The sequence below is a fragment of the Bacillus rossius genome, chromosome 10, assembly GCF_032445375.1.
Source record: "Bacillus rossius redtenbacheri isolate Brsri chromosome 10, Brsri_v3, whole genome shotgun sequence".
Lineage (NCBI taxonomy): Eukaryota > Metazoa > Arthropoda > Insecta > Phasmatodea > Bacillidae > Bacillus > Bacillus rossius.
Window position 1 is genome coordinate 51,470,740 of NC_086337.1, and position 19,573 is coordinate 51,490,312.

Sequence of the window (19,573 nt, forward strand, 5' to 3'; positions counted from 1 at the left end):
GTGTGTCTCTCGGGAGAGAGAAAGAGAGAGAGAGAGAGAGAATGTGCCTGCCTGGAGAGCGCGCACAAAGCCTTGACAATAATTGGCACGGAGGAAATGGGGCAGAAGGGTGCAACCCCCCACTCCACCCCCCCCCTTACCGGCACTCTTGCCTCTTCATCCCCCCCGCCCTCACCTCCTCTACAAGCGACTGCACAAGGGAAGGTTATGTTCAATTACTCGCGTGACAACCGCCGCGCTCGCGACGAGTGTTGTTGAGCGCGCGACGGCTTTAAGGCGCCTCGGTGCACCTCCGTGCTCTGAGTCACCCCCGGGTGGTGGGGTTGTTCCACACTTGACAGGTCTTCTTGTCCCCAGCGCAGCCTTGCTTCGTCGCCTCTCCGCGGCGCTAGGTCACGTGTTTCTCTTTATGCATAACCAACGATAGTTATGCGTACGAGGGATATTAAGGTCCACGCCAGATTTGGCAGGAGTGGGAGAGGCGGCGACCTTAGTGTCCCTGGGAGGGGAATCCTTCCATTTCACAGACGAGAGACCCACACCCGAAAGTTCCCCGAAGGTTGCTCAGCAAATAACTTTTTTTTTAATATGTAGCTATCCAGGGCTAGGAAAAAACGTTTACATGATTTCACAGTATCTTTAACGTACATATCCTAACCAAATGAACCGTCCACAATGTTTTAAGGTATTTATAATGTAGCTAACCTAACGTAATTGACCATTAGTTATCATGAGTTGTCCAAAATAAGAAAACCCCGAAGATGCACGATCGGACGTTTGGCTCTCTCGTCTGTGAAAAGAAGGCTTCCCGTCTTGGAAGAGTTCCGAGGTCCTTTCGGGGAGACTAACCCCCCTTAACCCCCTTCCCCCTTGCCCGGGGTAAGGCGATAGTCTTGCCTTCAGGCGGCGACGGTATTGTCTAGTCCGCGACACGGAGTTGAGAACAATCGGCAGACGGCATGCTTCGGCTCAGTTGTTGAAGCCACTCTATACCTCCCCATCGCAGACTTAGTGGTAAGTGGTGCTTGACCGCGCCTGTGCGGCTGCATACAAATATTATTCTTCAGAGACTGATATCGAATACTGATCCACATCATTTAAAAAAAAATTATTTATTGAGAGTATCAGTGATAAGAATTGGAATTTATATCCTTTATCACGTGTATTTATATAGGTGATGTTATGTTCCCGTTTGTATAATTAATTTATTTTATAAATTGAAAAAACATCTTACATAATCATTAAAAAATATTTTAAATTAATAAATCAATATAAAAATTCAGAATACGATACATATTTATTGTAATTAAAGTGTATCTATATTTTGATTAAATTACATAATTAATTTTATATTCTGTTTATATTAATATTGAATACTGAGTATGTATTAAAGAAATTTGGTTTATATATTTATACTTAACAGCTGTATTTCAAATATAGCTCCAGACCATTTATTACTTTATTTATATTATTTGCAAGCAAATTAAAGTTAGTTTTTTTAATAAATTATTCCAAGTAAGTATAACTTCTAACACGCATACATAATTACGCGCGCCCGATTTTTATTGGCGTTTTTAGTTTACTACGTATCTATTTCAATATTCCAAATAAACGTCATTCAGTTCCGAGCACTTTTCGTAAAGCTGCCGCCTGGGAATTAAATACGCCAGTATGTGCGGCTGCTTGCAGGGCAGACGAGTGAAACGGGAAGCCCACACATAGGGGCAAGTGAAGATCCTTATGCTCAATTGCACAAATAAAACATGCACTTAGGCACGCACCCAGTGAAGTAACTTGAAAATTTACTTTTAAATTTTAACCGTTTCAAAAGTATTGTTACAAGTGGGGGAAACGGGTACGTAAGGTTAGACATTTAGTTTTTTTTATACAGTTTTATTTCTTACTAATATTTACATTACTAATTAACTCACCACACTTAATGTTTGTTCACAAATAACTAGATATCTGTCCAATCCACAGTTGGCACACCTCACTGGAGCTAGGCTCAACAGTGGTTCGCCCCTCACCTCGCACCTGTCCACACACACACACACACAGTCTCGCACCACTGAGTCACACTCGCACTGTCCCGTCGCCCCTGCGTCGCGCTGCTCGCAAAAAGGGAGGGGGGTGTATCTCGTCCTCTTCGCCGAAGTCGCACTTAACTCAACTCGCACTTCCGGAACCCTCACAACTCCCGCGGAGGCCGGCGTCGCCGCTTTTATACCCTTTGCAGTCTTCCAGGAACGTTCTGGAGCGGATGTGATCTGTCGCGTCATCTCGGGCCTACTCGACGCTCGAAGCATCCAGAATAACGACGCTTATTCACGCCACTCCACGCGGTATTCCCAGGCCACCAGGGGATGCATAACAGCGCCGAGGAAGGAGGGTGCGCGAGCAGGGGGTAGGAGGGGGTGTTGAGGCCAGGCAACTATAATCCCGAAGAAAAGCGCGCGTGACGTCAGTGGTCGTGCGGGCCCTCCAGATGACCTGGTACATGGCGCACGTCACGTCCTTGTCTCCCGCATTAACAAAAAAAAAAGTTAATGAGTCAGAGTTAAACGTAAAGAACTCCTTTTCCTAAACATAAAAAGAATTAATTCATTTGCCAAATTTTGATATAGGAGCGTATATCTTTGGCCGAGTAAGCAAAGCTGGGGAAAAGGGGAGGGGTAGGAATTTCTGCGTGTAACGGGTGACCCTTGACCGGAAGAGGGGGAGGGGGGACATTTCGTGAGCCGGGTCATTGGCAGAGAAGTGGGTATTTGGGGGGTTGAAGGGGGTGGCGCCGCGTTATGCCCAAATCCTCACGCGTTGGAGGGGGTAAAGGGGTTTAAGGGTTGAGATAGTCCTGTAGGGGGGAAGGGAGAGAGAGGATTGAGCCAGTCGCGGATTCAACCCCTTTCCAGCCGCCACACACAAGGGTATAAGGCACGGGTGGGTGTACAGAAGGGGGAGAGGGGAAGGTAAAATGGCGGATTAGCGCTAGGCGGGGTGTACACGTAGGTGCGCCCTGTGTGCCCGCTCGTCCCTTATCGTCCCTTGCTAGCCCTGTCCCTTCCGGGACAGAGCCGCCCGCCCTGTAAACAGCTTCGCTCGCGCGGGGTTGGTGTACGAGGGGGGATGAAGCGGGGCGGAATAATCGCCCGGGCACGAGGGGGCCAGGGGAATGTTTACGCCACCGGGTTTAAGCTCTCGGGCGACCGCGACGACATCTGCGCCCTTCCAGCCCTGCTGGGCGCGCGAGTTCCAGAAGCGGCTAAGGGCGAGATCAGCCCGCGCGTCACACATCTCGTCGCCCCTACGCGCCGGGCACCGAACTAGCTTCCAGTTGTCTCTCTGTGCGACCGTGGCGTAACTGTCTTTCTTAGGGCCGGCACCACACACTGCGTTTCTGCCAGCGCGGCTGAAATTTCCGTTGTGTTCTTTCGTTCTCTTTTCTTGACACTTGCAATATACTCGTCACAGAAGTGGACATATACCTGAATGTTATGTGGCGTACGTCAAACACTGACTGTGTGGGTTAAGGAGTACACACACTCTAGTGAACATCATACTTTATTGATGTGAAGTAAATAAATTTTATTTTACTTTTATTAATTACTATAAAATAATCATACATAGCGTAAGATTATTACCACGGCTGAGAAAATAAAAGCTGGAGAGGCCGGCTTTGCGGCATGCCTTGTTGCTTGAAAAAAATTTTGACCACAACAGTGCTGGCCATTTTTGTATAATATTGCCTTCCAACTATCTTTTTCTCTGCCGTTTTGCCCCTTAGATATTCATACGAGTCAATGATTTGATTGCCAAAGAAATTTAATTATACCACGCGTACTGAGTTACACGCGCTATTTTTTTTTATTTGTATAAAAATGTTTAGGTAATTTGGAAATAAAAGTAAGTAGATTAATATTTCAATGGACAAACGTGAAGTTAAAATATTTTAATTGAATCCGTTTCCAATGGTTGATTTACCGAAATAGTTTTGGTTGTGAGTGAACCGGATTCAGTTTAGGCAAATATGCATTATTTTTCATAATGACGCCATGACGTAAACGAAAATTATCCTTCAGGCAGATGGACGAGCAATCTGCATACCAGCTTATAAAGTATTTATGTGATTCCACATTTTTCAAGAAATGGCATTAAATAAACAATAAACAAGAATAGATGTATGCTTAGCAAATAATAAAAATAACGTTCGGATTAACTGGTATGCACTGTAAAGTATATTGCTGAAGACTCCTGCACATTTATTTTCGTAAGTAGGGGAAAAAAATATTCATTAAAAATTACCAATGTTTGTAATTTTTTACATTTAAATGAAAGCAATTCTATCACTGCGTAATTGTGTTTGCAGTATATGTACTGGGCTCGGACTCCTATCGGAACATTTATGCTCTGTGTTGCTGTCCCAGTACCTCCAAAAGTTAAAAGATATTTGTGAACCGTTCCCTGAATAGCTTTTCAGTATTACCTGCGCATATAATAAGCACGCTTCCACTATATAAAGTCAATTTTATTGAATATAAGTTCATCTTTTCCATGGTTGGATGAATGATCGATTATAAACATAAAATTCTGCGCCAATATTTGCACTAAATTCTCAGTATTATCTCGAAAAAACATATTTCGTTTATGTGAAACTATTTTAGAAAATCTTTTTAAAAGTACAGCAGAAGGTTTTCTGTGTGTAAGCGGTGAAGCTTTCTCATCAGAGCCTCTTTCTCCCACCCTTCTAAACCTTCTTCCGTCAACGACGTCCCTGACGACAGACAAGGCATGCCCGCGTTACGCCCTTTGCGGGGGGGGGGGAGGGGGGAGGCTTACAACGGGGTGAAAACAGGTCACGAGGTAACAGCCGAAACCTCGCTTCGTCGCCCGGTTAACGCCTCCCCCCCCCAAAAAAAAAACCTTCACCCCATCCCTTCCTTGTCTTCGTGCGAGTCAACCCCACGGTCGGAAAACAAACAGCCCTCCCCTCTCGCGAGTGTGGAAGCGTTATGATCGATGCCAGATGGGGTGGCGGCGAGCCACGGCGCGGAAACCTTTTTTGAAAAGAGGTCTCTCGCCCCTAAACCTCCCCCCATTCCCCCCGACCCACACACACACACCGGATATTACGTAAACTCAGACTTCCTGGCGCGACGGCTCGGGTCGTCGAACCGAAACCCGGGTCAGGGAAGAGGCGTTCGACGAGAACTGGAGGACCGAGCATCCATATCGTCTAGACACGCTGTCACTGACAAACAAAAAGAAAAATCCAGTGACGATATTTGAACCACCTCCCCTCCCCCCCCCCCCTGGAGGTTACCAAGTCCGCGCTCTAGCGATAGAATTTTAAATTTTTTTTTTGTGATTGTTTCTAGGTCGAGACCAGACGTTATTCGCCTGCCTTGTTGTAACCATCCTCAAAGTGCGAATTACAACTGTCAAACTGTCAACCCGTAAGCTACTTTAAAAGTGTTGATACCACATGCGTATGTAGTAATTGCGTTATTTTTTTCTTTAAAAACAGAAGGGATAAATACTTTTTATTGTATTAATGTATGCGATGATTACACGTGTATGAACAATATAATAATATATTTAAAATGCATGACTATTAATTTAGGAGGTTGCTGCAATAAGGACCTAGTATGAGTCCATGGGCCCTGTTTGGGGAGAATTCAAAAATGAATACTACATATCTTAATCTCCAAAGGTCACCAAATATCATCCAGAAATATTAATTTGTTGTGTTGGTGCGAACAAGTTTTATGTGATGGTGTTATGAGCCATTTTGGAGAGAACAATTTAAATTGTTTAAAGTTTTCAGATAAATAGATTATCTACTATTTTTATGTGTTTGTGTGTTGATAGTTTTGTTTAAAATGAGTGAAAGTATGTGAAGTAAACGATGGACTGTTCTGTATTTCATGAGGGGGATGGGGGGGGGGGGGGGGGGGAAGGAGCTGAACATAAGTGTGTTGACCACCAAAAAAACTCTGCACCTGTAATTTCACCTCATTTCATTTATTTCATCACTCCAGGAAACTAAGTTGAGCTTTGGGAAAATAACTCATAGCTCGATCTTACTACCATTTTTTTTTTAAGCTGAGCGGAACTTGAACTACCAAATTTTTGACGTGACGTCTAATAAATCGATGAACGCCGGCTGCACGCACGAAAAAGTGTCCCGTTACGCACATTGTCCCATTACGCGGTGTCCCGTTACGCTCATTGTACGCTTGCGCCGCATCTATCTCTCTTCCACTCTATAGTAACAACCATCGATTTGACATTTTCGAGGCACATTAAACTTGAAACACTCCCATTCGTTTCCTACTTTTCCTATCATCGTCCTATCCTTAACAGAATAACACAGATTGGAAGAAGTAAAATAGCAAACATGTATAAAAGTTATGGTTAAAATTATCTCTTCGTTAAAGTAATAAACATATTTGAATTAATGAGTGCAAATAAAAGTAAATTTATCAATTAAATTGTAGATTTAATTTCACTCCTTCTTTGTATCCATACAAAATAGTGATAATTCAATAAAAATGATTCAATTTTATACATAAAAGTATGCAATCACTTCATCAATTTTTTTGTTATGACGTTGTCACGTTAAACTATCGTCCGTAAACCGACTTTACAGACAACCAAATTTTTTTTAAGTCCTGGCTAATACTACAAACAATAAAAATGCACAAAATAATAATACTTGATATCACGGAACATTGTTTTTTTGGAGCATAGGCCCTTGTTGCAGCAACCTCGTCAATTATGTCAAGTAGCGCGGGGGTAGTAGCCAGGGGGTCGCGAGCTGGGCTCGAAGGCTCGTACGAGCGGCGGACCTCGGCCTCCGAGAGGACGCCGTCGTAAAACAGCGCCGCGCCGCAGCCGCGTCAATACTTTCCTTTGTCATGAGCCCCCGGTGCTTACAACCCCAGCCTCTTCCGTCGTCCAACCCACCCCCATCCTTTAAAATGTTTCCTCCCCTCTCGCAGACCCCAGGGGTGGTAGACATGCGTAACTACGCCTCATCACCCATGCGCTCCCCCCCACTATCCTAGACTGCAACCTTCCTTGCCTTTCGCCTTTCGCCTTTACGGCTCTGCTCGGAACACCGAAGAAATGTGAGTCGACCACGTTAGTATTTCTGCGTTTTATTTTTTTTACTACTGTCGGTTCTAGATGTTATCTAAGTAAGCAGCTAAAACACTTTTTTATTTAATCCTTAATTTTTATCTATACTTAATATTATAAAGCTGAAGAGTTTTTTTTGTTTGAACGCGCTAATCTCAGGAACCACTGATCAGATTTGAAAAATTATTTCAGTGTTGGATAGTACATTTATCGAGGAAGGCTATAGGCTATATTATATTATCAATAACATTAGGGATCCTTACTAAAAGTCCAATTTAGAATCAAATGCGTTGGAGGGGGTTAGATACAACATGCAGTACACGTACGAAGTGTGTGTTGACAATGCCGCAGGCGCTAGAAGTTTATTTCCTATTGCCTATTAACATTGTTGCGACGCAGTAGATGCATTAGCATTCTTAATTTTCCCATACAAGTAAAAAAACACCCTTGTGTTTTTAACAACGAAGCAATCAGTACCCTCATAAGATATCAATTAGTATTTAAATACTTTTTATCACTTTAAATCGCAAACCTAAACTATTGTTTTTTTTCCTCTCTCTGTGTTTAAATTGTTTTTTTATTGCCCTTTTTTCCAGTATATATATTTTACAGACTGGAAACTTCACAGTAATGTTCCTTATGTTACGCAGGATGACATTTTCCGAAAATTTGATCCCATGGGTGGTTAAAACCAGGCAACAGTGGGTACTTTGTCTGCACGAGAACAAAATTTTGCATTGTTTATGCCTTCTCCGTCTCCATGGCAACGGGCATCGCGCGGCAGTGGCGCACCCACAAGGAGGGGCATGTATAATGAGCGACGCAAGAGTGATCTGCCTGTAGACTGCCGTAGCGAAGTACGGGTACATCAGTTGTACATTGCGTGCACGAGTCGGGAAACCATCGGTGCTATTCATTTTCTCTCCGGTACATTATACAGCATTGTAATAAATTTTCACTAATTTTTTTAAAATTTACCATTACTGTAAATGTGAGATGTGGCTTAATTGTTTTCCATTAGTATAGCCGTGCGAAGCCGGGTCGGGCAGCTAGTTTTAAATAACATTAAACTACTTTGGTACAATAAAACCGGTTTGCTCAGATAGAACAACGATTTAAATGTTCTGCATAACAAGATCTTGGTATATGTTTGAATTACGTGAAGTTTGTTTGAACTGTAAATCGCAAAAAAGAATATATATATATATATATATATATATGTAATAAAAAAATTTCATCCTATCTAGCTTTTTAAGGACACTTTTAAATTTTAAATTTTGAATAAATATCTTAAAGCCTAGGTACTTTAATACAAAAAAAAACCTTCGACACAGCCTACAGGCGTAGGTAGATTTCGAAGTACCTACTTCTTCCGGAAATGTTTAGGAAATTTCTATAAAATCTGTAACATTTAAAGAACTTAATGTACCTATATAACATTCTATATATTCTCCAATATTCCAAAATGATCGATGAAACATTCTGTCATATTACAAAAAGCGAAAATATTTTAAAATTTTTTAACTCAATGCATCCAGAACTGAATAGCTTAGAATGAATTTCATAATACGCCTACTAGGGTAGCTATGCAATTTTTTAAACATTAAAAACTATTTTTCATTCCTTGTGCTAATACGTGGTAGTATAAAAATAAAAATTTATGATAATATTAAGATGTTTTAAAATATTTTCGAACGAATTAGATACTAAGGAAGTTTTCGATATTGTATATATATATATATGTATATATATATATATATATATATATATATAGGTTTTTAGTTGACTATGGTTTTGGGGTCTATGGACCATGAAACGTAAAAGTATATAAAAAAACATTTCCGGGAGGCGCACCATGGTAACGGCTAAAATTAGTAGAATTTCTTCTAAATCTACCAAATCTAGCATTTTAGCCTACACGTCATTAACTTAAGTTTACTGGAAGATGAAAATAATAAATTTTATCTCTTAAAAGTTTTATTTTCTTTGAATTATATATACTGTTTACGATTTTGTTGTAGAAAGGATAGTAAATACTTATTACATTAGCAACTTTAAAATCTTAGTAAGTATAATTAACATAGGAAACAAAATACCTTATTTTATACAAGTTAGAAACATTTCATTTATTTTTTTTTTGTTTTATTTCTGCTATGAATTTTTAAAATTAATAATGTTATTACTATACACGTAATAATTTTTACAGATGTGCTAGATATTTTTGAAGTGATTTGGATACTGAAAAAAACATACTACGTTGCTGGAGATTGAGAACACATAGTTAGGAATTCGAAATGTGACCTTTCAATTTTTGTTTATAGATAAAGTACTAAAATAATGACTTATGTTACCTCATAAATAAAAACAAACACTTAGGTATCAGTGACCTGACAACACATTTCTTGAATAAAAAAACACTTCGTTAAAATTATAATGCGCACGTGCACATGATGTGTTCCTATCTGACGCATTTGGTACGTCACACTTTTTATAACGATCTTTCAGATGCGTCAAAGATACGGCAAAAAATAATTATGCCTTGAACGCCTCCTCGAACATAAATCAGTATCAATTGCAGCTCCAAAACATTTTTTTTTTGCCTTTGGCGATGTCAGATGATCAAACTCCCACTCACGTTCAGACCACGAAAAAAAAGTAAGAAATGATTACTTACCTCTTGTGCTGCAGATAACTGGGCGACCTTCAATACCTGCATCGTAAATCTATTAAGAAAAAAATATTTTAATATCACCTAGTAGTAAGATGAATGATGATAATTTCGGGGCGTGATTTTTTTCACCTGCGTGTGCCGTTAATGTTTTCTAAGAATTCTGAAGAAGGCAGATTACGAGGAAGAAAAAAAAACACCGTGAAAAGTGTTAAGAGACATGCGTGGGAATAACGTGACCGTAATTTACTCAAGCACCAACGTTCGTTTTCCCATGCGTGATATTGTTAGTCAAGGCAGCAAAGATATCAACCATTCTGAATATGTAAACCACATAGCAAAAAAGCAGTGCAGGACAAACGAATCGCGAGGACAATGATTGTTGCATGGACATGGGCTAACCAGTGACAAATCTTACCAAATCATTCAGTTATACTGATTGGAATAATTTTCATCTCCGTTTTCAGAACCATGATGCAAAAGAAAAGGAAAATACAAGTTTTTTTATTTTTTTACGTTTCCTCGAACACAGGGGTAATTTGGGGAAGAATAGGTCCCTGCCTATAGTCTGTCACACGCTAAGATGGCAGTACATAGTAGATGACTCCCGCTGCTGTCATGTTGATACTACCCGGTTTGTTAAAATTATTTTGTGTAGCATTGCTGATTATGATGTATTTTAATATAATTTTAGCATTATTATGTCTCGCATTTTCTAAGACCATAAAATAGTGTCAATTAGCAGAATTATTGCGTTATTTTTTTGCAATTCTAAAAGAAAAATAGATAGTTCACTGCTAAACACCAGCTAATATTTCACAGGAGAAACTATTTGCAGCAGTCAGTGGCTATTAATAAGAAGGAATTACATTAAATTATTTACTATGCTCAAACACAGCCAAAAATATTAATTTTTTGACAAAAAATGTTTGAAACCAAGGTGGCGTAGGCCTATATCAGTTACATCTCCTTAGAAGTAAAAATTGAATATAATCAAATTATGCTGTTGTTGAAATACAACAAGAATCCTACTTCCAAATTCTCATTCGAAATTTTACTATAAAAAATAAAATTGTTCAGATACATTTAAAAAAATAATAATTTATTTACAGTATGAAGTTTTATTTGAAACTTTTCGCTCTATGGCATATATCTTGCAACAGAGCATGCCAAAAAAAAGGACAGCGATAATGGCAGAAATCAAGCAATGGAAATACGTAGAGGGTAAATGCCCATTTAGATACATATTGCAAAGTAAGGATGAGGCAACTCCGTGGTAAGGAGGCGAGGTTTCGGGAAACCACGGGTAAAAATAAATCATGATCTACGGACCAGGATTCGAACTCGGGTCCTTCTGAATGCGAGTCCAGCGCCTCCTCGCTTGGTGGAAGGACTCGGGAAGTTTTGGTAATTTTGACAAGGGAATTCGTGATGAATGAGCGGCCATCAATTCTATGTGCACGTTCAATCACCGCAGTTATAACAACAAAAACAAAATAGTTTAGCCGTTGACAAGTAGTTTCTATAAAAAGAATAGCTACCAAAACCAAGAACTCGACCTGAAGTGCGCCAAGAAATTTTACGCCACATTCGTGCGTCCAAAAAAAAGACCGCTGGCTAAAAGGACGAAATTATGAGCGCGCGATCTTCGGCGATTGCGGATACCGCAAAGGACACCAGTAAAGTTTTTTGTTTGAGCTGTCCTTGATTTCCACCCCCCCCCCGGTCTTTTTCTTAACCCGCGGAAGAAGAAAGAGCGCATAGTCATAACCGTAAAAATAAACGACGTCTTCGGGACTGTTGCGGCGAAGACAGTAAAACTAGCAGCCGGATTGAAGTTTCCCAAAAAGCCTTAGCAGCTAGACAGTGAGAAAGACCAAACCTGGAGAGATTAGGGACGAAAACTTTATGCTATAAGGGAGATTAGGAATAAGTCATTGACTTGAAAAACAAATTTTAAAAAAACTTAAGTTGTACCTAGGTTGGTAAGAACGCTCGTGTTCATAAAATGAAATATAGATCAAGCGTTGGTCATTAAATTTATAGAACGAAGTAACCACGTGATAAGGTACATAAACTTTTAAAGTTGTCAATCAATTTTATAGAAGGTACTAGCACTTTTTTGTAATAGTCAAATCCTGCTTCGACCACCGGTAGGTATACTGTCTGAACTGTTACGTTATGGAAATTTAGCCAGCGAGATTCTTCGGTGACTCCCTCTACCCACATACTATATATATCACTACTTTGTCGTATTGCCTCATTACAAGTCACAGCTTTAAGGAAGGTATACGCATATCTCCCCATGGCGAAAGTTAATTCTTCTCAGGTTTCAAGGCTTTAGCCACGTCAAAAGTGAAAGGTTTCGATTGACGTTCCAGTCACCATCATTAGGGCAACAATGCCATGTCTTTCATATCTCATTCATTAGTTTAACTCGCTTAGCGAATCAACGTCGTTAAGGATTTATTGAAAGAGATCTGAATGTAATCTGCCACAGGTGTAATAAATTCATTGACCCAATATTCTCATTTCATTAAGGAAAGTTATTCTTACTACAACATGTGTTTCAACATAGTCCTTGTCAATAAATGACAGAAACCTGAAACAAGGAATTAATTTCCTTAGCAGCAGTAGTTCACAGAAAAATTTGTTATGTACTTTTACAAAAGATACCTTTGTGTTGTGTGATGTAATCTCTATACGTTTAATATGTTAAATAGAACGAGTTTGTTTGGAAGAAATGTAAGGAATGTGACATATTGATTGTCCTAATTAATAAAGTGCTGGTTATTAATCAATAGTAAATAAACTATAAGACTCGACATTACATAATGCCAGAAATGTTTAATCCAAATAATGGAAGATACACCCAGCAAGTATTACCAAGTCTCTCCTCCTGAAGTGATTAATTTGAAAAAGCATTCACATTGGCCTCGATGCATTCGAAAATTCCAACGTTTCATAATTTTTTCGCGTTTAAAGAACAAAGATGAAGAGGCGCAAGTGAGTGTGCTTTTTTATTGTTTAGGAGACTAGGGTGAAAATTTTTTAATATCTTTTGGTTTGAATGAGTCAGACAGTGTGAAATATGACAAAGACAAGTTAGAGATCTTATGATTGTCATGGGAGTTTTACATCAGGCGTTATCGAAAAAATTACAAATTATCGCTAATTTGGATCTAAATAACAGCTATACAGGCTGATAGTTTGTATCAACAACAGCGAATTATCATAGACAAGGAATGTTCTGTAGACATTCCGTCTCACATCAACAGCCACTGGCCAATTCTAAGCGGAGTATGTGCCCTAATTGCGGATAAAAAAAAAATCACAAGTTTTGTCCAGCAGATATTACGACTGGTAATGGTTGTGGCAAAGTAGGTCAATTTATAAGGTGTTGCAGACAGAAAATAATTCCGTCTTGGGGATACCAGGTACTTTTACAACATATGTAATTTTACTAAAATATCTCCGTTTTATTTACAAAAAAAAATAACAGTTTATGTGAAATCATAAACATAAAAGGAGAACAGAAATAGAGACAGTTTTATAGAGTTATGAAATGTTTGCTGGTACATAACAAGAAAATGCACGAATATTAAGCCTGCTTCGCAAGACTTAGCGCTACAAGTGGATTCCATATTTGTGTCTTTATTTTGGTTCAAATATTTATCCCCCCCAAGCAGACAGCTGGTAAGACGATCGTGACGAAAGCAGGACAAGGTTGACACAGGGTAAATACACTTTTCTGGAGGAAAGCTTTGGGGAACTTGTGAAGTGGGCAGGGGGTGTGGGAGGTGTGGGGGGTGCGGTGGAGGAGCAAAGAACATATCCTTTACATCGCCGTATCTCGCCCTCACCAGGCGAAGCATAAACATACATAAGATGGTGGATCTCACGCAGGCGGGGGAAAAAAAAAAGAAGGAAGTTTTAGAAGAGGAAGAAAAGCAAGTTAGGGGAAGGGGGGGGGGAAGACGCTGCCTTGAGAATAGAACACCTTTTGAACGGAGGGAACCATCTTTTGTGAGACGTAACGTGCTTTCCCACGTAACAACAGTTTAGTGCATTTCTCTCTCTCTCTCTCTCTCTCTCTCTCTCTCTCTCTCTCACTCTCGGTCCAGAATCTTCCCTTCTTTCTTTTTCCCCCGGAGCTTGGGAGCTTGACGATACAGCTTGAACGCGGACACGGATACAAAAGAATGAAGATATTTCTTATGAGATAAACAACATAAAAAAATGAGATACGCGTGCGGCTAATCCCAGCAGAAGATATTTTTTTTTGTAAAGGGGAAATATAGTGGAACATTTGATAAAAAAAACCCATAACCTACAAAAATGAACGATAGAGAAGGAAATACAGCCACAGGACGTTTTGAGACCAAAAATAACTTAAATGTTGCCAAGGCTTGATTTGAAGGTCACTTTTAATTATGTTTTAGCCTTGATTTTGCTGAAATATCGGGTGTGATGTACCAACATAAATTAACTTTGAGTTCATATTTATTCAATGTATATATTGTAACCCTAATTTTTGGGTGATTGTAGTCAAGGCATATTTAAACATGCGGAAAATTTTAAACTCAAATTCCTGTTAAATGAACAACTTTGACCGAGACTTTGGCACTCGGCCCAAGCTAAACCAATATTTGGAGATTATTTCTTCTTTTTTTTACCCACCGTTCTTAACGAAGTTGTTATTTCCTGCCCACGCTCATCGTAAATTGATGTTCTTTATTATTTAGGCGTCAGTTTTGCCGCAATTACAACCCACTCGCTTTCAGTACGAGCCACCCGTATGGGCGTGGTTGTCACTAAAACTGGTTTCCGACCCAATCAAAACGTTCAGCGAATCCAGTTGGCTTGCTTGACGAACAGCATACAAAGCAATCGCAAAAAAAAATTGATATGTAAATTATTTTATGTTTTGATGTATCATCAGTGCTGTCGATAATTTATCACAGAATGCCAGTTTATTATAACACAACACCGCCACGTATTCTTGCTCTTTTGGTATTAAGAACATATTTGACGCGACAAATTGGTTTCAAAGAAATCACAGACGTTCAATGAAACGGCATTATGTTTTATCAGTGGCCCAGTAACTAGTGGAATAAACTTTATCACTTCTCAGACACTATTAATGTTTATCAAGACTTAAGACACGCACACATTAGGTTCTCCAGATATTTGAAAGACGAGAATAGGAAATTTCACATATTCAAATAGCTTTTATAGTGGACTTGATAATTTGTTCCGATCGATCCTTGGTTATTTGTTCGTTGGATGTTTCCCTCGTGAGAAGAAGTTATAGTATTTGTATTTTTTGCATGGGACTTTACAGTTGTTTAACTTTAATGGGAACCCCCGTGAGGTAACCAGTTATTTACTCTCATCGGTTGCAAGCTGGAGATAACTCGAGGAACTATCGTTAGGGCCTCGATTAATGAGAGTATTATTTTCACTCCGGGCTAGACTGGAAAAGTAAGATGTGCTCCTAGGACCCCACACAACTTAGAACAATAGTTATACCCCTTTTTTTATTGCGGAATAGAGACTAACAAGGACTTAAAATTAGATTAACAAAAACACAGGTTTATTTACATCAATAATAGATCGTATTCAATTACAAATAAAAAAGCAAGATGTTTGAACAATATGCAGGGATTCCACGGCTCTATTCTTGTGCATTTCTGTAGAGACTTTCTGAAAACATAAACCCATTATTATTAACCACTGATATTAGTATTAAAGAAATGAAATTCTGATTAGTAACTTTCAAGTGCATAATTCTCAAATTAAGAGCCTTTACAATAAAAGATTCACATCAACACGTTAATAAGTTTTTTTTTAATTAATAAACAAAGCCAAATAGAACTTACAATCCACCATGCTCAGATAAAAAAATACATAACTGGATTAGGAAACTGAATATATTTTTACAAGAAACATTGAAATCCACAAAGAACGTTAATCGTTACGGCTGTGCCAAGTAGCTGAAAAGTATGAATGACAGTTTCATTAAGTGACTGTGCAACATATAAATGAGTTGGTTGAAGTCCACTGCCAGAGTGCGCGGTAGTGAAGGCAGTCGTCACCCGCCTCAGCCGTGCACTCGCCCGGCGAGTGGCGCTACTCGTTACCGCCGACTCGCTCGGTGGCCGCCTGGTCGCAGGGACGCAGCTCGGATCGGCCCTCTGTAAGACGTTGACTCGTCGTCCGCAGCAGACGCGGACTCGTTACCGTGACGTCAGCGATTCGCATCGCCTCGCTAGCTGCGGCGACAAGTCTGGGCGATAACATTTTAGAATACAACATCCGAAATTCCCCAAAAAAAAATTATCACCGTCGCAAACTCCGATACTGGTCACGAGCAACAAAGTGCATGCATGAATCTCGGAAAAATTCACGTTCCGCCTCTCAACCGACGCCGTCGCCTGACGTCAACCTCGAAACAGCCAAGATTATTTTTTGCACTCGTGGAGCGAGTTTTCGGAACTACTCTCCTGGCGACTTCGTACTCGTGCAACTACTTCACTTTACTACTCTCGTGCATTGATCCTGACGAGAAGTCAAGACTAAAGATTTCAAACAAACGGCAGGGCTCGCCGGAGTTGAGGTCCAAGTCCGTGGAGTGACGTCAGCGGCGTGGCGAAGCGGTGACGTTGGAGAGGTGCAGCACTTCGGGCGTTCGGCGGTTCTCTCCCCCTCTCTCCCTAACTCTCTCCCTCTCTCCCTTTCTCCCTCTCTCTCCCTCTCTCCCTCTCTCCCTCACTCCCCATCTCTCCTCCTCTCTCCCCCTCTCTCCCTCTCTTTTGGCTTCGCTGGAAGGGTACATATGTTAAGGTAATGCTAGAAGAAGAACTAAACTGAGGTTTGCCCGATTTAACTTGACACCATCCAGGTTTGTCGGGCGATGTCCGTGTAATCACTAAAATAAATGTGAATTCCACGTTCACCCGTGTACACCTAGGTCTACCGAGCGCTGGCTGTTACGTGTTGCGTCATTTCTGAGCCACGTGGCACGAAGCGCGCGGACATCGACCTCCGCCGCGCCACTCAGTGACAGAGTGGCGGCCGAGCAGTGTGAAGAGTGCAGGTAGGGCTGTCCGCGAGCTTTTATGTAAGAAGTTTTTGTTTGTTAAGGGATCGAATTGCTTTTACTTTAACAACGAAAAGTATCTACATCTAACATTAACAACCATGGAAATATCGAGATAACGTTTTCAAGGAACCAGTATTCTGTTTTTGAGGATGAACTGATTAATACTAAAATGTATCGGCCGGAAAAAAAAAACCTTACGACAACTTGCAAATAAACAACCGCTTTAATGAGGTCACCACACAACTTAAAATTATCTAAAACTAGATCCCCATAACTTATAAAATTATATCTTTTGTTTCTTAGTTATGTTTCTAAAGTGTGTGTTTCTAAGTCATGACATCACCCCACGAGGCTTTCCAACCATTTGACTAAGTTGCACTTGATTTGATCTCACGCTACTTCTTCCGGTTTATCAGTGGCTCAAAGTCGTCGATGGCGTGGAAACAAGAACGAAAGAATTAATTAAATAATGAATGAAATCATGCGTAACGTCTCTTTGAAATTGGATTCGTTAGACAGAAATTAAGAAAACCAGAAATTTTACCATAAAAAAAAGAAAGCTTTGAGATTCCCTTGCTATCAGTCTCCCTTGTTAACTGTTTTGAGAGAAAAATGTTTTAACTATAACAGTTAAATATCTTGAAGTTTAAATTTGTAAATTGGTTGGTACTTTAATTGTTATTGAAGTAGCTTGGCTGCTGGGTTGTAGCCGCGTCCTTGGCGAAAAATTCAAAGACGTTTCGGTTGACATTGCAGTCGCCATCATCAGGTAGGTAACTTACTCCCTGATGATGGTGACTGCAATGTCGACCGAAACGTCTGTGAATTATTCGCCAAGGACGCGGCTACAACCCAGAAGGCAAGCTACTTCAGACAATGGCCGTGAAAGCCTTCGAACTTTAATTGTTATTATTTTATTTATTTATTTATTTATTTATTTATTTATATTGTAACATGCCCACCAACAGCCGAGGGCTTTAGCGGCGGGCACGACTAGCGGTGGGCACGACAAACGTTATTGAGGATGTTGAAGTTGTTTATTGGATTATCAATAATGTTTTGTTTTTAAACTAAATTTGGGGAATGGTTCCTTGGAACGCTTGCTAACACGTGGACTTGTGTTGTTATTGCCGCGTGGGCAGGAGGCGAGCGGTGACGTCAGCAGAACAGCTGAGGATCGAGGCGCCACGCACCTCCGTGGAGTAGCTTCGCGCCTCGAGTAGGTGTCCGCAAGGAGCCAGCCGTCTTCCGCAACAACTTCAGCTACGCCGTTTCCAAGTAAGTTCTCCCTTTTTTTACACGCTTTATATTAGCTTCACACGTGTATGTTTGTATGTTTGTAACCGACTCCTTTGGGTGCGATTTTGACCCACTTTAAACGGCCAGATTTCTTTAAAACTTTGTAGATTAATCGAGGACCGATGACAATACACTAATTTGATAAGATTATTTGATAACTTAAGGGCGCCGCCCACCCGGGCACACACACGGTGCGCAGAGCTTCAGGGAAAAAAAACGTGATTTAAAAAAAAAAAAAACTACTCAAGATATCCGAGTGGGGTTTTCTGACGAAAAGCATTTCAGAGTTCGCTGAGGGCCAAAAAGTACATTTTTTTTCTTATTAAATTTTTAAACTGTAAGTTAAAATGGCTAAAATGCATGTTTTCGGAATTATTTTTAGACGTAAAACAACCGTTACAGATTCTTGAAAGCACTTACGGGACTTGCATTACACCTTTATCTTCATATCTCCGCCATATAATGTTGCGGTCACCGCTCAAACTTCACAGTTATCCTGTGACGACGAGAAGACTGCGCGCCAGTCCAGAGGTGACACCGCGCTAGAAATACCAGCGAGCGTCGCACTTATCATCCCGCCTCACTAAGGCACAGATACACCCCTGACGAGGCGGAGCCCTTAACTTCCAAAAGCCTCTGCAAGGCGAGGACGGTCTTTGTGTGGCGTAAACCTTGCCGGATGCTAGTTGAAGCACTTTCGAGGCCAAGTGATGTGACGAATGTCAATTTTCTAATCGTTCGCTGATGCAAATGCAAAACGTGAATATTCATTTTTTTTTTTCAAGACTTGGGTTTGGTTCGAATCGTTGGCGCGAATGACGCTCGCTCTGGCGTCTCCCGCCGGTACTACCGGTGAAGCGACCACGCATTTTATTCCGGGAATTGCCGAACTGATCCGAAGTAAACTGATCGTTACCAATCTTAAAATGTTTTTTAAAAAAAATCAGTTCATTTTTTTAAGTAGTAACAAAAAAAACCTTTCGGATAAAAAAATTTAAGAAATTAATATTTTTTTGTCTTGTTTGATATTATTTATACAGTTGAAAAAATATGATTTATGATGATATTCGCTTGAATATACGAATGCGAATATTCGTTACATCACCATTCGAGACATGTCTTTACGTTTTTCTACAATTATTGTTCGTCGTCACGATGTCACACGAATTTTAAAGTAATTTATTTTGGCAGTGGAAGTAACTCGCTGAACATTAATATCTCAAGTGCGGCCACAGTACTGCGTGTCGACGGAATCGAGTCACGTTGAAGTTATGCGAGTTTAATGGGGAGCACCCTAGCTGCGCCGTGATTCTTGCTTGTGTATGCCCGCGTCGTCTGATGTTATACACATGGTCGATGGTATT

The 19,573-nt window shown here is 40.3% G+C and overlaps 1 protein-coding gene across 1 annotated transcript in view; it reads left to right on the plus strand.

The window, feature by feature from the left end:
• LOC134536131 (E3 ubiquitin-protein ligase sina-like) overlaps window positions 1-19,573 on the plus strand; it is a 932,635-nt gene that overhangs the window by 501,581 nt on the left and 411,481 nt on the right. The window contains exon 3 of the transcript XR_010075763.1: window positions 18,053-18,188. The gene's annotated coding sequence lies outside the window, so the exon portion shown is untranslated. The remainder of the gene's footprint in view (window positions 1-18,052; window positions 18,189-19,573) is intronic.